The following is a 22,622-nucleotide window of genomic DNA, read 5'->3' as shown; positions in this document are numbered from 1 at the left end:
ACATCCCTCCCTCCCTCCCTTCATCTATCTTTATTTATTTCTCCCTCGCTCTTCTTTTATTTCCCTCTCTGTGTAAAATGTGCTTGTTCCTCGTCTTTCTTGCCTTTCTTGCTGCTGCTCTATCCTTATTTTTTGCCCTCTGCCTCAGTCTTTGTCTCTGTTTCTCTGCATTTTTCTTCCATTTGCTCCATTTATTTGATTTAAATTCAGTGACTTTCTTACCACAACTACTGGAAAGAGAACTGCTGAAGGTTTTTGCAATCAAACCACAATGAAAGGTGGATTTTCCATCATGCACGATACCATTTAACATAATTATCAGAATCTACAATAATATAAGAGAACATGCTGCAAGACATTCACAGACCATAGCTGGTTTGGAGGGCAGGAAGTGAGAACAGAACGTGCTGTGCTAGTTTAAACGATATTATGAGAGAAAGGTGAAAATCTCACCGTGTGTTGGATGTGATTCTGTTGTCATAAAGAGGAGCGACGGGGAACTAAAGTCACTTTCTTCAAAGCCACCAGACTCCTTTAAGTGTGTAGTGTTTTTTAGCTCGCACTGCCCTCCATCGGTGAGCTTGTTAGCGTGTTATAGTCTGACGTTGATGTTTTAACACATTAAATTGGATCCGAACTAAGGTTAGTGGCTGTGGATCGATGGAGTGATAGACCAGTGACTCCGGTGCTCTGCTTTTTGTCAAAGGAGTCTGGTGGCTTTGGAGAGAACGTATTTGGATATGGCAGCTTCAGTTCCCCCGTCGGAAACAGCTGTCTGACAGCGAGGTAATGTGGTGAAAATATACTAAATACATTTAATACCATTCAGTCTTATTGAGAAATGAGTCGACTTCTCAGTTGATTTATGAGCTCAGTAAACAGTTTCCTGATGAGTTTCTGGTCTCAGTCTCTAGTTTCAGTCTTCTTCCATACAGCATGATGTTCATTTAGTAACTGATGGTCCCATTTAGAGTAAAACAGACCATAAAGCAGGGTATGCTTTAGGGCGGGGCTACCTTGTGATTGACAGCTCATTCTCAGTGAGTCCGTCCAGCTCAACGCACCAAACTCAGATCAAACTTGCAGTACGTCACCTCCACTGGCTCTGACTATCATGGCGACGACCATAACGGCAAACTAAAACAAAGTTGTTAAAAGTGTCTCCATTCAAAATAATGTGTTTGTGCATCTGAGCGGTCCTTAAAGGTGTTTTTAGACTCGTGCTTCCAATCTATAAAATCTAGTGCTGTCAGTTTAATGCGTTATTAACGGCGTTAACGCAAACCCATTTTAACGGCGTACATTTTTTTATCGCGAGATTAACTCCTAGCACACTTTGTAGTTTTTTCCACATACTGTTGCAACAACTAGTAACGTTAGAAAAACTACAACACCACACCGGATCTAGCTAGACCGGAAACAAAACAACAGGCACGCCGCACACACTTGTTTAAGAGTAGTAGACGTTACGTTTTGAGTGGACGAGACGCCGAAATGGATGGATTCCTTGTTGTCTGAAAATGTCAACAGGCTCGTCTGTTTGAGTAACCGGCTCAAAGCAAAGAAGTAGTAGGCTTACCTTTTATTGGTAACCATTACTGTTCATTCTTTCTGAAATAAGAGGCTGGGTTGAGCCTCTGGTGAATAAAGAGCAGTAGTCTGACTACTATGTTCAAAGCAAACTTGAGAAAAGTATTAAGCCATGGTTTAACTGCACTATAGGCTGAGTCCTAGTTTACCTTACATGTGCACTTTCTAATTTTATTTTGTATCGCCCTGTTCTGATCCCTTAGAAAGGGCTGTTGAAGGGGCTGTTTGTGGGACAAAGTATTTTTTTTCACCCTTTTATTGATGGACAGTGTTACATTGTGTGAGAGATTATTTGCTCCAAGTGAGAATGTTAGTGTGAAATTGTTTTCAATAAAAACAACATTTGCACAAAGCAAGCCGATCCACTTTTCCATGTTGATAAGAGCAATAAAATGAGAAAAAATAATGGGACAAAAAGAAATCAAGGGACATTTAGAATAGATAAAAATGTGCGATTAATTGCGAGTTAACTATGACATTAATGCGATTAATTGCGATTAAATATTTTAATCGTTTGACAGCACTAATAAAATCCCTTCCTGCCTTCCATCCGCAGTTCCCGCCACTTCTACTCTTTTGTTATTGTGTTCTCTTTGACTACGTTTCTCTGTGCATGTATCAGGTTGCATGTGTGTGTGTGTCACTATCAGTGTGAGCCTGACTCACTGGTGAGTTCACTGGTCCCACTCGTCACTCCGGCCGAGTACACGAGCACCACAGCGTTGCACCTCTTGGTGGTAACGCGACTGTTGCCAGAATTAGCTCGACGGCCATCATGTTCCATTTTTACTCACTGTGACAACACACACAGTTTTTTTATCGTCATAAACTCACACACAGGAGCAGAAAATGCCACACACAACTGGAACAATTGATTCATGAACACGTGCCTGTTACTCGTCACTTTGCGTATCTTAGTGATACAGGAATAACTACTGAATGCAATAGTTTGACTTTTACTGCGACCGGCACCATAACTTCTGCTGCTATGATCACTTCTACTACTACTAACACCACCACTTCCACTATTACATCAGCAGCTTGTCATCTGTTGCACCTTCATCTACAACTATTACTAAATCTGTTGCTGTCACAGCCAATGTCTCACAACACAGGTCTGAAGTAACGTCTACGTAAAAAGACACACGTAATATCAGAACTACACAGCCTAACCTTAACCTCAGTGTAACCAGGGCACAAAGTTAGGATCAGCTAACAACCAAATGCTGGTAAAACATGGAGTAGATTTTAAGGTCTTTACTTTGCATAAATATGTCCAACATTCATCCTTAAAACAGACCAACTCCACATGAAGAACATTAGAGGTCCAATCAGGAGGATCTATTGGCAGGAATGGAAAATATTAATCATAGGTATGTTTTCATTAGTGTATAATCACCTGAAAATAGAAATCGTTGTGTTTTTGTTACCATTATTTTCTAACAAGTACAGTGTGTTTAGAAAGAAAGAAAGGAAAAAGAAAGAAAGAAAGAAAGAAAGCTGAAAAGGTCGGGAGCGACTGGAATAACGTGTTCTGTGTCTAACGCCATCAGTGTTATCACGACTCTGGGATCTTAAATTTATAACAGAAAGTCGGGTTGCAAACTGGGGATGTGGAGTTTTAAACACATGGATGTTTGCAAGGAGTGAAGGATGTAATGAAAATATGCTATCGAGGTGCATTATGGGAATTGTAGTGCAGTGTAGTTGTTTTTTTAGCACGACACATACGAGAGGTTATAAGTCAGGATATCTGGGTCGATTCGATTTAGACCTCCCCTAACTTTATGGAAGTGTAGTATTAAATCAGTTCCCCTTTAAATTCTGAATCCATGTCGAACTCTATGTTTGGTTTGTGTTTGTGAAAAGGAAGGTGGCTGTGTAGCTAAGATACAGAGGTTAGACAAAATATCATGAACAGTCTAAAACTACCTTGATGGAAATTATAAACAGTTTAGAGGCCATAGTTTCTGTTGTTGTAATAAGTTGTGTTACAATACACAGGTGTACTTACTATTGTACCACACACTCGGACAGATGACGCCAAAAATACTGCCTTTGGGATTTGTTTGAAGAGGAAGTGGAATAAAATGCTACATAAACAGTTAAATGCTTTAAAAATGATCAAATTAAAACATTTGAGAGTATTTTTAGCCCAACGCGGTAACAAACACTGAAACATTAAAAACTGGCTTTAAAAAATCAAACAGAGTGAAAGCAGCAGGAACATCCACGAGTGTTTGCAGATTTGGGGAGTGTGTGTGAGGAGGACCACAGAATATTATTAATACTATTAGACATGGGCGTGGCACAGCAGCCCAACAGAAAGAGGGAGAGGGGGAGATAAAGGGGGGTCCACACCAAAAACACCCATCTGCTTTCTTTCCCATTCTCTCTCCCTCTCTCTTTGTCTCAACCTCCTCCCGTTCTCTCTCTTTGTCTCTTTACCAGCCTCTTTATTAGTGTCCATCACTCCCCCCTCCATGCAGCTCCTGCCTCAATCACACAGCATATCCACGATCAGCACCACAAACGTGTACTATACTGTTTTAATTGATATAAGCACCCACACTGACACACACACACACACACACACACACACACACCAGCCTTCAAACACTTGTTAAGTGCCCTGACTCACACACTTCAAAAGAGGAAGTATAAGTAAGCTGAGAAAGTCGGCCTCCTGCAGTGCTGCCATTTATTTATTTTTTTTGTCAAATATGCTCCCAAAATGTAGTCGCGCTGCCTCGACTTGTGTTTTCTTGTACTGAGCTTTCTGTCTTGTAAAATGCTATTGCTGTAATGCTGTATGGAAGTTACCTGGACGTTTTGTATTGCCTAATATTATTTTACAGTCTTATGGTATGTGTTTGTATAATTGGTGATTCTCCCAGTAAGTTGTGAGTCAGTCAGGAGCACATAATGTAAATTTAAACTCGAACTAAGGGCGGCATTTTAAAGAAATTCGCTCCACATTGTTGACTTTGTCACCACAGAGCTACTCAACAGTCCTGCAGGTCGCAATGTGACTGACCTGAATGAGGGCCTTTGTTGTCTTTAAAGTTCTGTTAATTTAAAGGTTCAGTGTGTATGGTTTTGCCGAGTTTTGTAACCACTGTAGTTTCTCCTCCACCCTTCACAGCCTGTTTTCATTCTCTCTAGGTGTCTCTAAATCATACACACTGGTCCTTTTAATATAAAATACCAACACAAAGCAACACTTCCATGCACTCAACCAAACGGAGGCAGGAAAAGTAAATAATAAACTTGAGTTGTGCTCATCCTCAGATATTAACTCTAGCTCACGACTGGCAGTCAAACAGGAAGTATATCTCTAGTTTAAGACAGTGATTCAGCCTCCTGTGACGAACAATGACAAACAGGTAGAGGCAGGATGATCGAACAGCGCAGTAACTGCTGCACGTCACAGCCAAAGTACACAGAGTCGGATACAAACACGGCTCGCTGCCGTTTCAACTGCGTTTGACTGTCTGTTCAGGGACAATCCCTGCACTCACATACTGACGCGTTACCGTGGTGACCAGATGATTTACACAAATATAAACTTGGCTCATACAGATTGATTGTGAGATAACTTCCTCAACAGTTTCTGAACAGCAGACGGATTTAATTGCAGTTTAGCTAAAATCACACATCTACTATCACTTAATACTGTGGATGTGGATCCTGGATGACCCCCTTCTCTAAGCGGTCTCAGCCCAGTAGTTTGGTCCACATCGGTGTTTGTCTTACAGCTTTACCCCAAACGTAACCGCCAGGCTCATTTTAACCGAACCAAACAGGTTAGAAAAAGCACCCTTAATGATCTCACGGTCATGACTTATTATGATATCAATAAATGGATGTCAAGATGACAAATGGAGTTTTTTTAAGCCTATGACAAGATTACAGTTAAATTAGAGTTGTGTCAAGATTGTCTCAGGACTTAATGTGTCATTATGTCGGGATAACGGCTTCTGTGCACAACCATCTGAGCTGGCTTCATTTCTGAGTCATTCCTGTTATCTTTGAGATAACAGTTTAGTGATCTAAACTAAATTTGACAATTAGATTGCGATCCAAAGAAAACTGTTTATCTCAAGAATATGAGAAAATATTACAACTCCTTCAGGCTCTGGTACAAAGTGGATCGTTTGTGGTTAAAACAATGTCACACTGCCTTGAATTGTAGCAGAGCTTTAACTTTAACCCCATTTTTTTCACAGCTTCCCAGTGCAGTTTGTCACTAAATCTGCTCATAACAGCACATCGACAGCAGTCTGACTCTGCACAGTGTGACAACAACAAATAGTAAAGTACAGTAACAAATACTTTGTTACAGTACTTAAGTAGTTTTTACAAATCTCTGTACTTTCTACTCCTTACATTTTCAAAACAGGCTTGAGTCTTATAGGAAATTATCCATTATTATAATTATTTTTTGCGTCACTGCACGCCTTCTCAACATTGCATATAACGCACAACAGACATAACATGAAGAAAAGAAACAACAAACTTCTACAAATGTATTGAAGGTGTGTCTGTCCTGACCTGATAGATCTTATTCCTCTGTCATAGAGCTCCAATCTGCGGGTCCAGACCCTCACTAGGGGTCGCCAAAGCTTCGCAGGGGTGTAACACAGTAGGCCTGTATCTTTGCATTTTGTTCATTTCTGTGAAGAAAACTAAATGCAATTGTATTTTTCTTTACGTTAATCTGTATGATTGTTAAAAAATAGATCTTTTTCAGAGAAAATATCAGTAAAACTCATCTTTGATTCAATATTCACAGGAAATAATCTGCTCAAAATTCATCTAAAAAGCTAAAAAGCCTTAGAGCTCTAAAAAGCAATTAAAAACATATCAATGAGCCGCCTCTTGATTTATAATAATATTAAGTGTTGAGTGTTGTTTTTACAAAATAAAACCACTTCCTTCTGTGAACAGACTGAAGAATTTAGGGAGATACAGTAGGTCTATAAATAGAAACTAGTTAGGACGCTCCAAACAAAACTTTTCATCTTGCAAGAAGAGAGCTTGTGCCTTGAGTATGGGCGAGAGACCCAGACAGACAGACAGACAGACAGACAGACAGACAGAGAGCGAGCTGGAGGGAGGTGTGTTTACTCATGGCTGTGTGACGCCTCCAGTGTCAGGTGACTTACAGGAAAGAAGTTGTTGTTCTCTTTCTCTCTCTCTCTCTCTCTCTCCTCTCTCTTCATTTGAGCCCTTCTCCCCTTTTTTTTCTCCTCCTCGTTTCATAACTGCTGAGATGAATTGTTTTTCTCTCCTCTTTTGCACTTTACCGGCACGTTGAGTACAAAATGTCAAAAACAAGCAAGAGGTAATGCATCCAAATCACATTAGACGATGAATCACTTGATTTAAAGGTTTGTAAATCAGTTAGGCCAGTTAAGACATTACGAGACAGTGTAACAACCGTCTTACACACAGTGCAGTACAGTGCTCTGTTGTATGTTTTAATGGCTTTTGGCTCGGGGCTGTGTGAAAAGGTTTACCCTAACCCTTTAATGTGTGTGTGTGTGTACCCATCCATAGCAAACTGGTGAGTGTGACACATTCCAGTGGGACAACTCACCAATAGTGTAGCAGTAGATGGGACACAGATACCTCCGTCCACTGGGGAAAACTCAACAAAAACACATTGATGGTGAACAATTCAGTTCCCACAGTTTGACCTTTTTTTGCAATATGGGTTGCGTGGTAGTGGAGGCAGAGGAAGTATCGGTGGTAGTAATACTGGAAGTGACGGCGGTGGTATTATTAGCTGTAAAGGTGTACAGTCATAGCAGCAGAGAGAGTAATAATAGTTCTCTCATATCACTACACATGTGTGTGCATTCTTCCCACCCGCGTACCTTCGCCGTCTCGCCTCTAACAATAAATTCTGCAGTGTTTTTTTTAAGAGTCAAACTGAACTGCAGTGTAAACTCTGCGGAGGGAGATCCTGTAGCTGAAAACAGGAAGGTCATTAATCTTCGACAGAAAGCGAGCCGACTCAAAAGTCACGGCACAAGGAAGCAGCTTCAGAGACGAGCAGCCAGCAACTGCAGTTTAGCTGGTTATCCATGTTTGTTCGCCCTCGAGCAGCTTCATTTTACTGACCCTTCTCTCCCCTTCCAGCTATCCATCCACAGAGAGCTATTTTTATGCTGCTTTTATCAGGATTACAGTCAGAACAATGTGCAAAAAGTAGAAAATGATAGACAAAAGGAAAGAAAACAGTCGGATAGAATGAAAAAAGAATCATTAGAGGTCAGGTTGGAGTAACCTGACTGTGCTGGTTTGTTACACATCTGGAAAAAAGAAATGGTGTGTGATTGGATGAACCATCTGTCCGTCACCATTTATCGAAGGTGAGCTCAGATCAACAAACTATATAACGTAGTGAAACTCGAGTAAAGAGTAAAAACATCTTTTCCATCGACAGAAGCCTTCAGTCCGTTCTTTGCTCTCCAGCTCTGATACAACTGATGCTAGCAGTTTCTATGCTAACCTCTTGTAGCCGCTGGTAGTTCCCGGCAGGGCGCCGGTTGGTCCGTAACCACTGCGGTTCAGTTATACGGAGCAGACCCAGTCAGCATTTGAGTCACTTCTATGAATAAAAGTAAAAATGTGTCTAATTTAACAATAGCCAGGCGCCAGAGACAAGAAAAAGAAGCATTAAGTCTTTATGATTGTTAAAAAATACATATACAGATAAATAATCTGTATCCAGTCACTAAAACTGTTCACTATTTGGGTCCATTGTACAGTTTTTAATATAATCTGAAATATCCATAAAAGAAATGTCAATAAACAAAAAAATCTTTATTATAGTAATCCAGTTACATGCACAGTAATCTATTACTTCTCCCCCTGCTGCTGCCCTCCTACGCCAGACCAGACCGGCTGAGTCAGCTCCGCTGCTCTATCACGATTCAGCCTGACACACTTTCCCTCCCTCAACCCCCCGCCCCCCACCTCCCCTCCCTCACTGTCCTTCATGAATCTCTTCATTCACTCTGAGCCGCGTTCAAAACTTCCTCACTGCTCTCGCTGTCAGTCTCTCTTTCTGTTGCTCGCTCCCTTCGCTGTCTCTCTACGATAAGATATAAACCTCCCCTCCTTCACCTCTGCCTCTACTTTATCCTCCCTCTCCCTCCCTCCCTCCCTCCCTCCCTCCCTGCTGGCTGCCTTCAGGGTAGCAGAAGGGAAGTGAATGGCTTCAGCCCTCCCAGCTGGTCCCATCACCCAGCAACCCAGAGCAAAACAAAAGAACACACACACACACATACACACACTCACACGCGAGCCTACGAACGCACACACACAGCCGGGTGCACCAGCAGATGAGTGTATGCATGTTCTTAGACACATGCAGACAGATATGCAGATGAATGCACGCACACACACCCCCACCTCTTCCCCCCCGCCCGTTCCTCACCCAAACTCACATCCATAAACACAGTGCCCCTGCAGACTCCCACCCATCATCCCCTTCCTCCCCTCCCCAGCACCCTCTCCAGACACCCAGCCCTTTGTCCACACTCTCTGCTCTACACAAAAAAAAAAAAACATATTTGGGGGAAAACAGATGAACATGTGTTGGTCAGAAAAAGTGGAAACAAAGCGGAGAGTAAATGCACTGTTTGTGTTTCTGTGGTTCTCACATACATAAAAACCGCAGCTGAGGACCCAAACACAGCTCGGGTGTTATTTTAAATTCTGTAAGTGGTCGGCTCCTCTGCAGTATATCATCAGTGTGTGATGGTCAGTGAATTCCAGCAGGGATTCTGTGATGAAGTCCTCTGCTACTGTTTACTTCTGCTGCTTCGGAAGGAGAGTTGAGATAATGAAACGGTGGTTTTGAAGAGTATCACAATAAACGCAGAAAGTGGGTACGATAAAACTGTCAAAACAAAAGTCTAAATATATTTTACCATCCAGATAAATGACTAGAAAACTCAGTGACACTTAATTATTAAAGGACCGGTGCATAACATTAACATCTATTGAGGGTAAATGGAATATAATATTCATAAGTATGTAAGGCTGAGCTGTATTCACCACTAGATGCCCCTGAATCCTACACACTGGTCCTTTAAATGAACAGGGCTGCATTAACACACAGCAGGGATCTGGGGCAAAAAGGTGCTGGAGGCCCATATTGACCTCACCACTCTGGGAGCACTGTGTATGTATTAAACACATTGAGTTTACATCGTTTAAACACAATATATGCAGAAATAATAAAAACACTAAAACTAGATTTTAAGTCTTTAAGATGAAGTAATAATGCAGACGTCGCCTTAAAGGTCCAGTGTGTAACATTCAGGAGGATCATTGTTCGTGTTTAATCACCTGAATATAGGAATCGTTGTGTTTTTGTTACCTTAGAATGAGACATTTTATCGCCGTGTTTCACAACCACCGTAGTTTCTCCTTCATGCCTGGAAGAGGGGGATGAAGCGAGGGAGTTGCGATCTGTAACTACACTGCTAGATGCCACGAAATCCTTTGGAACTTTAACAAACAAATATGCTGTAAATGAACTTATGACAAAGTAATTCCTAGTTAGTGAATCTGGGCCCCCAGTGGATCAGGGGCCCAGAACAGCTGCACACTTGTGACGACCCTAAAGAGGCCACAAGCTGAAATGTGTTCACAGTAAAGTTCAGGATGAAAAGGAGGACAGTTCTGAGAATAAGGAACGGACTTTCAGTGTGCCGCTGCTGCTGGGTCAAACTAAGGTGTGTGTAAGAACAGCTTTTTCTGCTCAAAATTAGCTCGTACGTGTCTGCTTGGATCTGAACGTTTGGTTCATCGGAATACTCCGGCCCCTCCTAACCATGAAGAAATAGGCAAGACCAGACAAGAGACAGTACGTAGTCACGAGGACTCATACAGTCGATGCACTCTCACTCTGCTGGGAGGAAGGTTCTACTAGATTCTGAAGGTTCCTTTAAGCTCACTTTGGACAAGGTTACGTTACTAAAGCTCGGCCAAACATCGACATTTCGAGTCACAGCAACTGAAAGCAGTTTCGTTACAAACATGAGCTCGCACCTTGATATGGTTCAGGCACTTCAGACCTGGTTCAGCTTGTGACTGTAACCCTACACTGATCATGTTCACACGTGTGCCGGCCCGTCCAGTTTGCGCAATCAGAAGTTTTGGGGCTGTACTTGGATGTGGGTCGATGAGAGACCGTCAGAGACACACAGATACAGGAAGTATAACCCATCACATGATGACACCTGAGCTCAGACGAAGACGAGTCGAAAGTCCGCACAAAAAGAACTTAAGCACACCTTAACCGTTCCCTCCCTGTTTGACTCAGTTCTCACATCCCTCCACACCCAAACCCTTTCTGTTTCTTGTTTTTCTCCCCGTCTCTCTTGTTCAAATACAGGAACCACTGGGGCTCTAACCTCCCACATGGTTCCCTCCCATCTTCTCCTCCAGGAACCCCCATACCTCTTCATCCCTCATCCTTCATCCACATCCTCTCTGGCGTGGTCTTTGTTGGTCAACTGCAGTTGAAGAATCTTAGCTTCTTCTAGACCTTTCAACCATGTCTCGTAGTCCTCCTCAGTGGATGGAGTTTGCTCGGTTGTAATGGAGAGTCTGTATGCGAGGTCAGGTGGTTATATCAGGGTTCCCAGAAATCATTTTCCCAGGACCTTTCAAGGACATTTTCTAGGGTTTTTCTTGACAATACAGAACAGCACTCGCTCACAAACAGATCATATAATTTACCGGTAGGACAGAAAGTTTTCCAGGACAACATTTGATTATTTCCAGGATATTTGATCATTTAAATCAATTTCCAGGTGTTTTCCATGACTAGAAAACTGGTCTCTAATTTTCCCAGGTTTCCCAGGGCATGTGGGAACAGTGTTATATGAGAACTGAGCAAAAAACAACAACACAAATGTCCTCCTCTCGTCCCTGTGCATGACCTTAATTTCATCATCATTACCAACATCGTCTCTCTTCACAAACAACGAGACAGTAACTACAGGCCACGAGTTTGCCTGCAATAAAATGTATATAGCTATATATGTATATATAAATATATAGCTATATATGCCACTATATATATTTATATATACATATATATGTATATATAAAATATATAGCTATGATATAGTTCTGTGATGCTCACGTGTGAATCTGCACATCCTGTACACAGCATTAAAAAGTCGATACATGTTACAGACCACATCCACACAGTTTTATCATACATGGACGTCAGCTATATTCGTATTGATTCTGTATTTCCTCGTTTCTATTTTCATTTGTTGCTGTGGCATGGACACACAGGATCCACAGCAGTTGATTTCAGGGGAAAGCTCCAGCAGAAAGACTAAAAGCGGAGCAGCTATTGTGCAACAAAATGAAATTCATCTTCATAAAATCAGAGGGAAAGCAGTGAGGGCAGGGCAATGACTGCAGGGGAAAAAAACAAACCGGACTACTAAATATTTAGTTTAACTTTCTGCTTCGGCACGGTGATCGTGAGCCAAACCAAACCTGTAAGAAAAATGCTTTGCTTCCAAAATCTTTCAGCCTCGAACAAGCAAACAGAGGGAAAGTGAAATGGCGTGAGATTTTCTGGAAACAACACAACGTGGAAAACCTGAATGTGAGCCGCTTCTGCTGGAATCAACAACTGAACAGGAAATAGCAAAATGATCTGAACTGAGACTCATCTGATCCGAAACACTGTACTCAGACATCAGTCCAGTCCACCTGAGCTCAGGGTTCGTCCAGAGTGGTCCGGGTCTGGTTCAGTCCAAAGCTAAAACCAGTGTTGTCTGGTCCAAAGCAGTGTGTCCCAGTCTACAACAGCCTTAACCAAATCCCTCAGAGGCAGCCCAGCCTGGCCCTGCACACACAAAGAAACACAATACAACCCACAACAAACACACACACACACACACACACGATGTGTTTGCTGTCCTCCACATTAATTATTGAACAGAAAAATCAGCTATTGAACAAGCCTGCCGAAGAGTCATGGGAACTGGCCTCACACACACACACACACACACACACACACACACACACACACACACACACACACACACACACACACACACACACACGTTGTTGATGGAGCAACGCGACATAAAGGTGAATGAAATCCCTCCCGGAGCAGCAGTCCCGTCCTTTTTCACTCCTGTATGTGCATGTGTGACCAGCTGGGTGTCACATGGAAATGGAGCGAGCGCACACGTCTCGCTTCCACAAAAAAAGCCCCAAAATTATGGTGTTACACACATCATCATTCAGCCAGAGACCCAAACAGTAATCTCCCCAAATGCTACTCTGCACCGTTGACACAGATATCAGCCACTTGAACGGCTGCCAAGCTGACACAGCACTGTATAACAAAGTATATAATCATTAGGCCATAATCATACAGAGGCAGCGAGCCAAATATTCCAATATCGGGGCCGGCCTGTTAACACTCCCTCACTCATTCGCTGTGCACCACGGCCCACGATGCAATACTGTGTTAATGACAGTACAGCGAGAGTACACACTGTCCTGAATACATGCTCTTATATGCCTGCACCACGTTAGTTCTCAGTATCTGATATTTAACCCATTTGTGTCCAAAGACTATATTCAGTATGATAAGGAAAAAGGCCATAACATTTGTTCTGAGTGAGCAATTTTTATCAACAGTCAAAATCAGGATTTCTGTTTATTAAATGTTTTCCACATTCGGTTTTTTTAACGCTCCATGGATGTGTGGATATCTTTGACATGTTGAGTTCATAGATACCAAATACTTGTTTGTGCTCCTTGTAGTTTCTGTGGTACAACCCATTTGTTATCACACTGTATTTAGCACATTTGGGCACATTTGTTTTTTTCCTAAAATAGTAAAAAAAAAAAAAAACCCATAATTAATAAAAATGGAGGTTCAGTTCACACATGCGGCAGGCTCCTCTCTATATATTCCATATAGATAAAAATATTGCTCATTTTGGACCATTTTAGGAAAGAAACAGTATTGCCCAAAGACTACATATAGTGTGATGAGAAAAAGTTTCTGCTGTGCAGGTCGGGATCAGGGAGGAGAATTACTGAGATTATATTGATACCAATATCATTATCACTTCTGCTTATCGGTCCGATTCGTTGTCGATTCCCTCGTTGATTTTGTAGAAAACAGAGTCAAGGCAACTGTTTTATTCTCTCTGAGGCCGAACCCAGTGTAGAAACACAGTTATAGTAGTTTAAGTTTAAAAACTTGGGCCCATCAGCACCGCAGTATCACCGTTCTGTTCATTCTGGTGCGATCAAAGTGACATATTTCATGGATATTTTCATATTATATTCAAAACTGTACAATGAACCTTAAACAGTGAACTCAGTAACTGCAGGAAGTTTGTGTAAAACCAGAGATTTTGATGAATTTTGAGCAGATTATTTCCTGTTTATGGAACTTTTTATACAATTCTCTGTCTGTCTGTCTCTTTTAATCATTTTTAATGTTTCATACAAATGATTTCAACAAATTCAGTGTTTTCTGTCCCTGACATTTGGCCATTGTTCTATTAGACAATTAACATTTATTTTTCTTCACAGAAGTGAACCAGATGATGAGCTTCAGGCCTACTGTGTATATTTTTTACGTTTTCTAGCACACCTTAAAATCAAGAAGGCCTTGTGACCTCTATGATGCTTTGGCGACACCTAGCAGGGGTCCAGTTCCTCAGACTGGGAACCATTATCGTACAGGACACAAAAGGGTATTAACTCGGTAAGATCAGAATTCAGTTGCCAGACGCAGTATTAGCAGATACCACCATAAGATCAGTAGCTTCCTCAGGTGGGAGCCTCGTCGCTTCCACCTTCTCCATTTAACATCCAACAGATGTTCATGAGAACTGAGAGCGACGTTACAATGAACACACACACGCTGCTGGATGCCGGAAACGTGCCGGTATTAATGCAGCATGATGGCTGTAATGTAGAAGGTTCAGTGAGACGGGGCACTGAACGTATTCTCACTGTCACTTGCACACTCGCGGGGTGGGAGGAAGAGCGTGTGGGAGGGGGTATTCCAGCAGAGTACATGATGTAACATGTACTACTGTACAGGTAGTGGAGGTAATGAGTCACTGTGCTGAGGGCAGAAACATCCAGGATAACATTATAACATCTGTGTGTGTGTGTGTGTGTGTGTGTGTGTGTGTGTGTGTGTGTGTGTGTGTGTTGTGTGTGTATTTTTCTCCTGGTCTTTAAAATGTCTGAAAATTGTAAAAAATGTTGATCATTGTTTTCCAAAATGTCTTTATATTAAAAGAGATAAGATATTGCGTTTACTGAGGACTCAAGAAACCACAAAATATTCACATTTGAGACGCTGAAATCAGAAGATTTTGGCTTGTTTTGTCTTAAGAAATGACTCAGAACGATGAATTGATTAGTAAAATAGTTGGTGATTAATGTGAGTAAGAGGAAGACAATGAATTAGTTAGTGGAGCTAGAGTTAAGGTCTTTATCTGCACGAGGCCCTCGCCTGTCAACAACTATTATGATAAAAAATACAACTGCATAGGGTGCACATAATGATATTACAACGTAGCCGATGACCTGCAATCTATCTGTATATCAGGGACGTAACGACACACTCAACTCACAGTTTTTATCTACAATACAATTTATACAAATTATGACTGAAAATCAAAATCTACAAAATCTATTTTCTTTAATCATTTCTGTATCAAATTAGAGATTTTTTTTTTCCTGTGGTATAAACTGTATAAAACAACATATTTATCCTTTTCTTTGTTTTCTTTTCTATCTATCTATCTATCTATCTATCTATCTATCTATCTATCTATCTCCTCTCTCTGGATGCAGCCTTATCTATTATTAATACTTTGTTCTTTTAGCTCTCGTTAAGAGGCCTGCTCTGCAAACGCTGCTCTTCTGACATCTGATCCCCCCTTCGTGTGTGTGTGTGTGTGTGTGTGTGTGTGTGCATGTACACAATATGTGCCTCAGATCTATAGTTGTGTCGTCTCCTCGGGATCCCTGAATGCAGCACAATACTTCCACAGTCATTAGACACTAAGTGCATTGTGATGCACATCACGAACATGCTGTAAGTACCGCAGAGAACAACATGTTTAATGTTGTAATAAATCATCAATACGGAGCTCTTCCTGTTTGTGTCGCCTTATATAAACTTTATTTCAACAACATTTTAATTTTTAAAGCGTCTATCAAAAACGCTGCTGCTTGTTGGAAAAAAATATATGTAAATTAAAAAAACTTAGATACATAATAATAAATAAACCAGCTTGTGGGCTGGTTAATTAAAAATAAAAACATTTTTGGTTTTATAAATACAAAAACAATTATTTAACAAAACAATACCAACAAAATTTTAATCTCACACCATCCTGATGAAGACCATGTTGGAAAAAGCAAGTAAGAGGACCTGGAGGTTTATTTTTTGGTCACACCAGCTGATGAAGACCATGTTACATTGCATCAACTTAATTTAATTAAGTTGATTTAACAAATTTTACAGTTGGAAAATGAGACTAGGAAATTAAGTTGACCCAACAGATGGAAAACCATGATGGAAAAAGCAAGTAAGTGGACCTTGAGTTGGAATTTTTTCCGTCAGACTATTTCCAAAGTGAGAAATGAACTTCCTAGTATTCTAACATCTATTTATATTTTATAATTAAATCTCCATGTTTCCGCGTTGTTCCACATCACAGCATCTTCTGTTGAACGTGGAGTTATTATAATGACTGCCGGTGGAAATTCCTGTTCGGCTTCCAGAGCATTTCCTGATTGTTACGAGATCTCGGAAGATAAGAAAGAAACTGGAATTCACACGTTCACGCGGCACAGATTTACAGAGCACATCGGAGCGCGCAGACAGCATTAAAAGCATCCAACGTTTCCTCGTAGTAGTGCTTCATAGCTGATCTTTTTAAAGTAAAGTTAGACACACACACACACACACACACACACACTCACTCACTCACCATGAGGCAGAAAGAGAAAGAAGGAAGTGAGAAAAGGTGCCGCTTGTGTGAATAATGAAAAGGAGGTCAGTGCCTGAAGGGGTTGGGGCGGTGGTGAAAGTAAAGGCACTGAGAATATAACAGCGCTGCCACACATACACACTACATCGGGATTCAGTAGCATCTAGTGGTGAAGTTTCAGATCGCAACCAACTGAATACTGCTCGCCTCCCAAGTGTGGGAGAAACTACGGTGGCCACAAAATTCTACAATAACACTTTAATGATCGATCAATTGATTGATTAGTCAACTTTGACATTAATCTCCAACTATTTTTAAAATGGTTTTTGCTTCATTCTTTAAGAAAAAATGTTTCTTTGTGACAATAAACTGAATAAATTTAAGTTGTGCACAAAATGAGACGTTTAAGGACGTTATACATTTTTAATCATTTTATGGACCAACGGTGTGGTTCCACTCAAGAGATTATTAATTCTCTTTTGATTAATAATCAAATGGCTGTTAAAGTACAGGCAATGTTTTTTGGGACAATGTTTAACCTGATCCAATAAATATTGAGTGTTTTCCTACTTTTCTCATTTTTATTCGACTTGTCTGAGTTTTTTATTCAATGGGGAAATCAGGAATATCCCTAATTTAAAGACTTTTTAGCTAACCAGCTCACAGCACTATGTTACACAAGAGTTAGAGTTAGCATCATTAACTAACATTAGTTACAGGTTGCATTAGAAAAAGGTAATTTTATAAATCAATCAATTAACTTGATGAGCAATCACTAATTAAAGTAATCGTTAGTTGCAGCCCTGATAACAAACTTTCTGAGAGCTTCTCCTCACCATTCGAGCTCACAGCCAACACGGATGCACAGCAGTGTTTCTGGGGGCTGACAGTGACGATAGTCTACATTTTGTTGGTGAGCGATGGCTGATGGGAGCCGCAGCGAGGGTCCAGGTTGACATTCAACAAATGGCAGCTGAAGCCCACAACATTACAGGAACATGATCTGCACCTCCGCCTGCTGTCGGACTGACCAGTGAGCCCCCGCCCCCCACCCGCCGCCGCCGCCGCCCCCGTACGCTCAAATTTAAAAGGATTATTCTGAATTTAGCCCATTCAGGCCAGAGTGAAACCCTTCGTCCACTGGTCCTTATTAACAAGCTTAATGCAGGAAATACACAGAGGAAGTGAGCAGAGGGTCAGCGGCTCAGGTTCTGCAGATAACCCTGCTTACAGGTGAAGTCAGAGGGGATACCTGTTCACTGTTAGGGCTGGTGTAGTGCAGTGGAGCTCTCCTACTGAGGGATTATTGTGTGGTGATGCTATCATCACAACCACTCTCCCACTGTCTATTTATAGTTCACAGAGCTCTCCCTCTCTCTCTGTCTCTGTCTCTTTCAGTCTCTCTGTCAGATTCTCCATACTGAATGCCAAATGCATTAAAAAGGAGAAGGTCAGAAAAAACAGAAACACTAACCAGCAGTTAGTGGTTTCAGACACAGAAATTTAGCACCTGAAGTTGGTAAACTTTATATATCGTCCTTTAAGACGCATAAAGACACAATTTCCACAGCAGACGATGACATTACATTTGTATTTGTATGTTAAAGATACAGTAGCGCTGCAACAATTAGTAAATTAATCAATTAGCTGGCAACTATTCAATTAATCACCAACAATTTTAATCATCGATTAATCATTTTGAGCCATTTTTGAAGAAAAAATGTCTAAATTCTCTGATTTCAGCTTCTGAAATGTGAATATTTTCTGCTACCTTTAGTCGTCTATAACAGTAAACTGAATGACTTTGGGTTGAGGGCAATCACCTTGAATCAGGAAACATCTGATCAACATTTTTCTGACATTTTATGGACCAAGCAACTAAACGAATCGAGAGAATGATGGATAATCGTTGGCTGCAGCCCGAGAATACACTGGGTATCTTAGCGACTTCGAATGAGCAAGAACATTTGAGTTTACTGTCTGGTTCAAAGACATTTTGAGCAGACACGTGGCTGGAACAGAGCCTCCCACAGAGACAGCTGTCTGCAGCCACAGGTGCACCTTCACACTTCGAGACATCAGGCGCTCATTAAGGCGTTTCATTAAGATTTCGACCTGCAGTCACACCTCATTTTGTGGAGCACTTTATTTGATCTCTGGATTATTAAATTCAGTTTATTTTGGTCAGGTGGGCACGAACTCACCCACGCTTCACTTGGAGCTCCAGATATTCTGTCTCGTGGATCGACACTTCAGTCCAGATTTTATAAAAAATACACTATTTCTATCTGGAAATCATTAAAAAAAACATGAGAGCTGCAAGAACAACATTCCCTTAAAGGTTGTGAGCTACGGTTTCTAATGCAGGCACCAGTCTCGGGTTCATAATGTGAGATTTCAGATGCAGTGTGTGGACCTGACCGCAGTTTAGGGTCCTGAATGTCTCGTCCCAGCGTTCAGACAGAGACAGCAGACATCCAGCAGTCGACACCGGACGGCGGCTGATTCTGTCTGCCAGACGGACCGCAGCGTCTGAGCCCCAGGCTGGGAACACAGACGAACCACGGCACCTTAATCTGGATTAGCTGCTAAATTAGAAGCCTGGTTGCTTGTGTAATCCCGTTGACAAAGTTCCTGCAGCCCCCATGGCCATTTGACAGCAGCCGATTCATTCAGGCCAGACCAGGACAGGCCAACATGGGCCAGACAGACAGATACAGAACCCAGATAGGGCAACTAATTAGAGCTACTACAGAAACAGTGCAACTAAAAATACCACAATATAAAAATACAAGCAGCTAAATGTTCTTAAAAGTAAAAGTAGTCATTATGCAGCAATAGACTCCTGTGACTGATATATTGTTATATATGATCATATAAAAGTGGCAGTTAGAGACACGAAGGAGGGAGGAAGAACAAATCCACTAATTTCTGTTTATTTTTGGACTTTTTTTATAGTAATCTTTGTTTTTTGTGAAATATTATGAAATGTGACCTCTTTGGGCCTCGAACAAGTTTTTTAAAGGAGACCATGTGAGGAGGGGAAATGTCTGCAACTCACAGACGTCTAAAAAAGGTTGAGAACCGCTGGTTTAATATTTAAAAATGTGTTTCAGTATTGGTTGTTTATTGTATTTATTTAATTCTTAATCTGAAAAGTAACTATAGCTGTTAAATAAATGTATTGAAGAAGGTTACACATTTCCCTCTGAAGTGAGGTATAAACATTATGGTTCTTAAAGTCTCATTAAAATGGAGAAACTCAAGTAAAGTACAAGAATCCAAGTTTTAGGCTACTTACAGTACTGGAGTAAATGTACTTGGTTACTTTAGGGAGCCTCAGTGGAGACATTAAAGCAGCTGTTTTTATCTTTGAGTAAACTGACTAACTGACATATTCTTATGGATATTTCATATTATAATCAACACATGCTGCAGAACTGCAGGAAGTTTGTGTAAAACGAGTGATTTGGATGAATTATTTTCTGTGAATATTGATCAGAAAATGAGTTTTACTGATATTTTTAGCAACTTTTTATATAATTCTCTATCCGTATTATAGTTTTTAACAATCATACATATTTAATAAACGTCATTTTGACTAATTCTGTGTTTTCTTCTCCTTGATGCCTTGTGATCGTTCTGTTGTTTTAACAGCGTATTTTACTTTTCTTCACAGAAATATGTTGAGATATTTTCCTACTGTGTGTGTTTTTAAGTTTTCTTGCACCCCTTAAGATCAAGAAGGCCTCGCAACCCCCCGCGAAGCTCTGGCGACCTCTAGTGGAGGAACACCAAAGATAAAATGTAAAATATGACAACACCATTAAACCTATATAGGAACAATGCAACCGAAGGAAAACAATAGATTATAAATACTGTTACTGAATGAACACGAGAGAACACATCACGTAAAGCTACGAATACACTGCTCATTAAAAGAATAATCTCACAATCCTGCAGTTATTTTTCCTACAGACTGGACCTGATGACACCACACACACCCACACACACACACACACACACACACACACACACACACACACACACACACACACACACACACACACACACACACACACCTACAGTAATGTGTGAATCAGGCCCAACTGGGGGACGCTGAGCAGCAGCAGCAGATCAGGATGTGTCTGTCAGCCAGTGGTGGTTTGTGTGTGAGAGACAAGACAACTTACATAATCCAAGCAGCAGCAGCAGAAGAAGAAGAATAGGAAGAAGAAGAAGAAGAAGAAGAAGAAGAAGAAGAAGAAGAAGAAGAAGAGCGACTTATGCGCGCAGCTGTCCTCGGAGCGACTGGAGACCCAAACCCCAACAGGTTTCCTCTCTCAGGGAAACCTTTTCCAACTGGACTCCCTGAGGAATGATTGCTCTCCCAGAGGATGAAATACATTAAATTTAATCTTTACAATCCGACAGTAAATTCGGCTGACAAACAATGTGCCGAATATAATCTTTTCTCATATAATTTAAACTTTTAGAATTGATTCACTCTGTTCGTTACTGCAGTCTCAGCAGAACAAGAATGTCAGTACAAGGGGCACCATTAACAAAATGTAAGATTCTATCATAAGCAGTCACATCTGGGGTGTCAGACGTGTGCCGATCTGAAGAGCAGCTTCAATTAAACATGAGATTTATCCCCAAAGCCTCATTCTGTCGCGTATCAGCGTTAAACAACAAGCTCGATTCATAAACAACCATTTTCCAAGTGCAGTTTGGCTGTAGACTTCCCACGCGCGACACAATGGTGCGTAATGGGATTTCCACGCTGCGCTTTCCCTCTTGAGAAAGCGGTGAGTGATGTAGACACTGTCCATTCACCAGAGAGACATATACCCTGTGTTTCCCATACAAACAGATACTTTCTGAACATGTTTAAGGTGCTCAAACAAGGAGGCAACGCGCAGACGCGTAAAACCCAAATGTACAGACAGAACGGTGGAGAGAAACTTACAATCACAACCCAGAGACACAAACACACAGAAGAGTTCAAGATACAGTTTAAAGACACTCACCCTCTATGGCAGATCCGTCCAGCACGGTGCTAAAGTAGAAAAATAAAAAGAAATGTGTGTGTGTGTGCGTGTGTGTGTGTGTGTGTGTGTGTGATCCCGGTCAGATGGCCAATTCTCTGCTTCACCTACAAACTGATGGATCCAGGCTCAGTCCAACGTCTCCAATGTCACAGATCGCGGCCAATGCGAAGTCATGTAAGAGCAGCACAGTCTGGTGCTGCATTTACGTGCCATGAGACAGATCAGGAAATATGAATCATCTCTCACTCTGCCCGTAGGCGGACAACACCTCACATTTAATTCCCCAGAATATAAAAGAAAGACATTAAAACAGTGTAAAAGAAATGATACATCAGATTAATGAACACACTCCTGATACAGTCTAAAGTCTATGGAGATCCTCACATGATTGGATATTGTTGGACACTTTAAAAATAGTTTACAATACTAAACAAATGAACTTACTTCTGAATATAATTTATTTGAGCCACCTGTTCAGTTGTAGTTTATATCTGTGTTGGAAAAAGGAAATAGTTTTTATACACAGTGAATTTGTTATTGTACCTTATTAATAAAGACTAAATAAAGTCTGCCTGAAGGTGTTTAATATCTCATAAATATACAGCTCACACAGATGCTACAATAAGATTATAATATATAGTTATATATACATATATATTGTATGGAAGTGTGGGAGAAAAAAGGGATTCTGTAAGTCATTATAATGAGAAACATTCTCAAAATACTGACTTATTATAGTCTGTTATAGAGATAGAAAGTCAAACGAACATTGTGTGAATATTTCCCTCCCTGTTGGGATATTTCTGTGACCACTCATGTATTCCCACGGTCCGTGAAGGCAGCAGGAGGAGGCGCTGTGTGACAGACATGTCGTGCGGTGACTCAGAGCTGAGTCAGAGCCTCGTGTCCCGCCCACAGCGCGGTGGCGGGCCAATGGCGC

General features: G+C 41.1%; 1 protein-coding gene across 1 annotated transcript in view; it reads right to left on the bottom strand.

Annotated features, from left to right (window-relative positions):
* Positions 1–21,858, bottom strand: part of sertad2b (SERTA domain containing 2b) — a 41,396-nt gene extending 19,538 nt beyond the window's left edge. Inside the window, exon 1 of the mRNA XM_051426182.1 lies at positions 21,662–21,858. The gene's annotated coding sequence lies outside the window, so the exon portion shown is untranslated. The remainder of the gene's footprint in view (positions 1–21,661) is intronic.
* Between the last annotated feature and the right edge of the window lie 764 nt (positions 21,859–22,622).

This window comes from Dicentrarchus labrax, unplaced genomic scaffold (assembly GCF_905237075.1).
Source record: "Dicentrarchus labrax unplaced genomic scaffold, dlabrax2021, whole genome shotgun sequence".
In the NCBI taxonomy this organism is placed as follows: Eukaryota; Metazoa; Chordata; class Actinopteri; family Moronidae; genus Dicentrarchus; species Dicentrarchus labrax.
The sequence above is the reverse complement of the archived record's forward strand: the minus strand, read 5'-3'. Positions and strand labels throughout refer to the sequence as shown.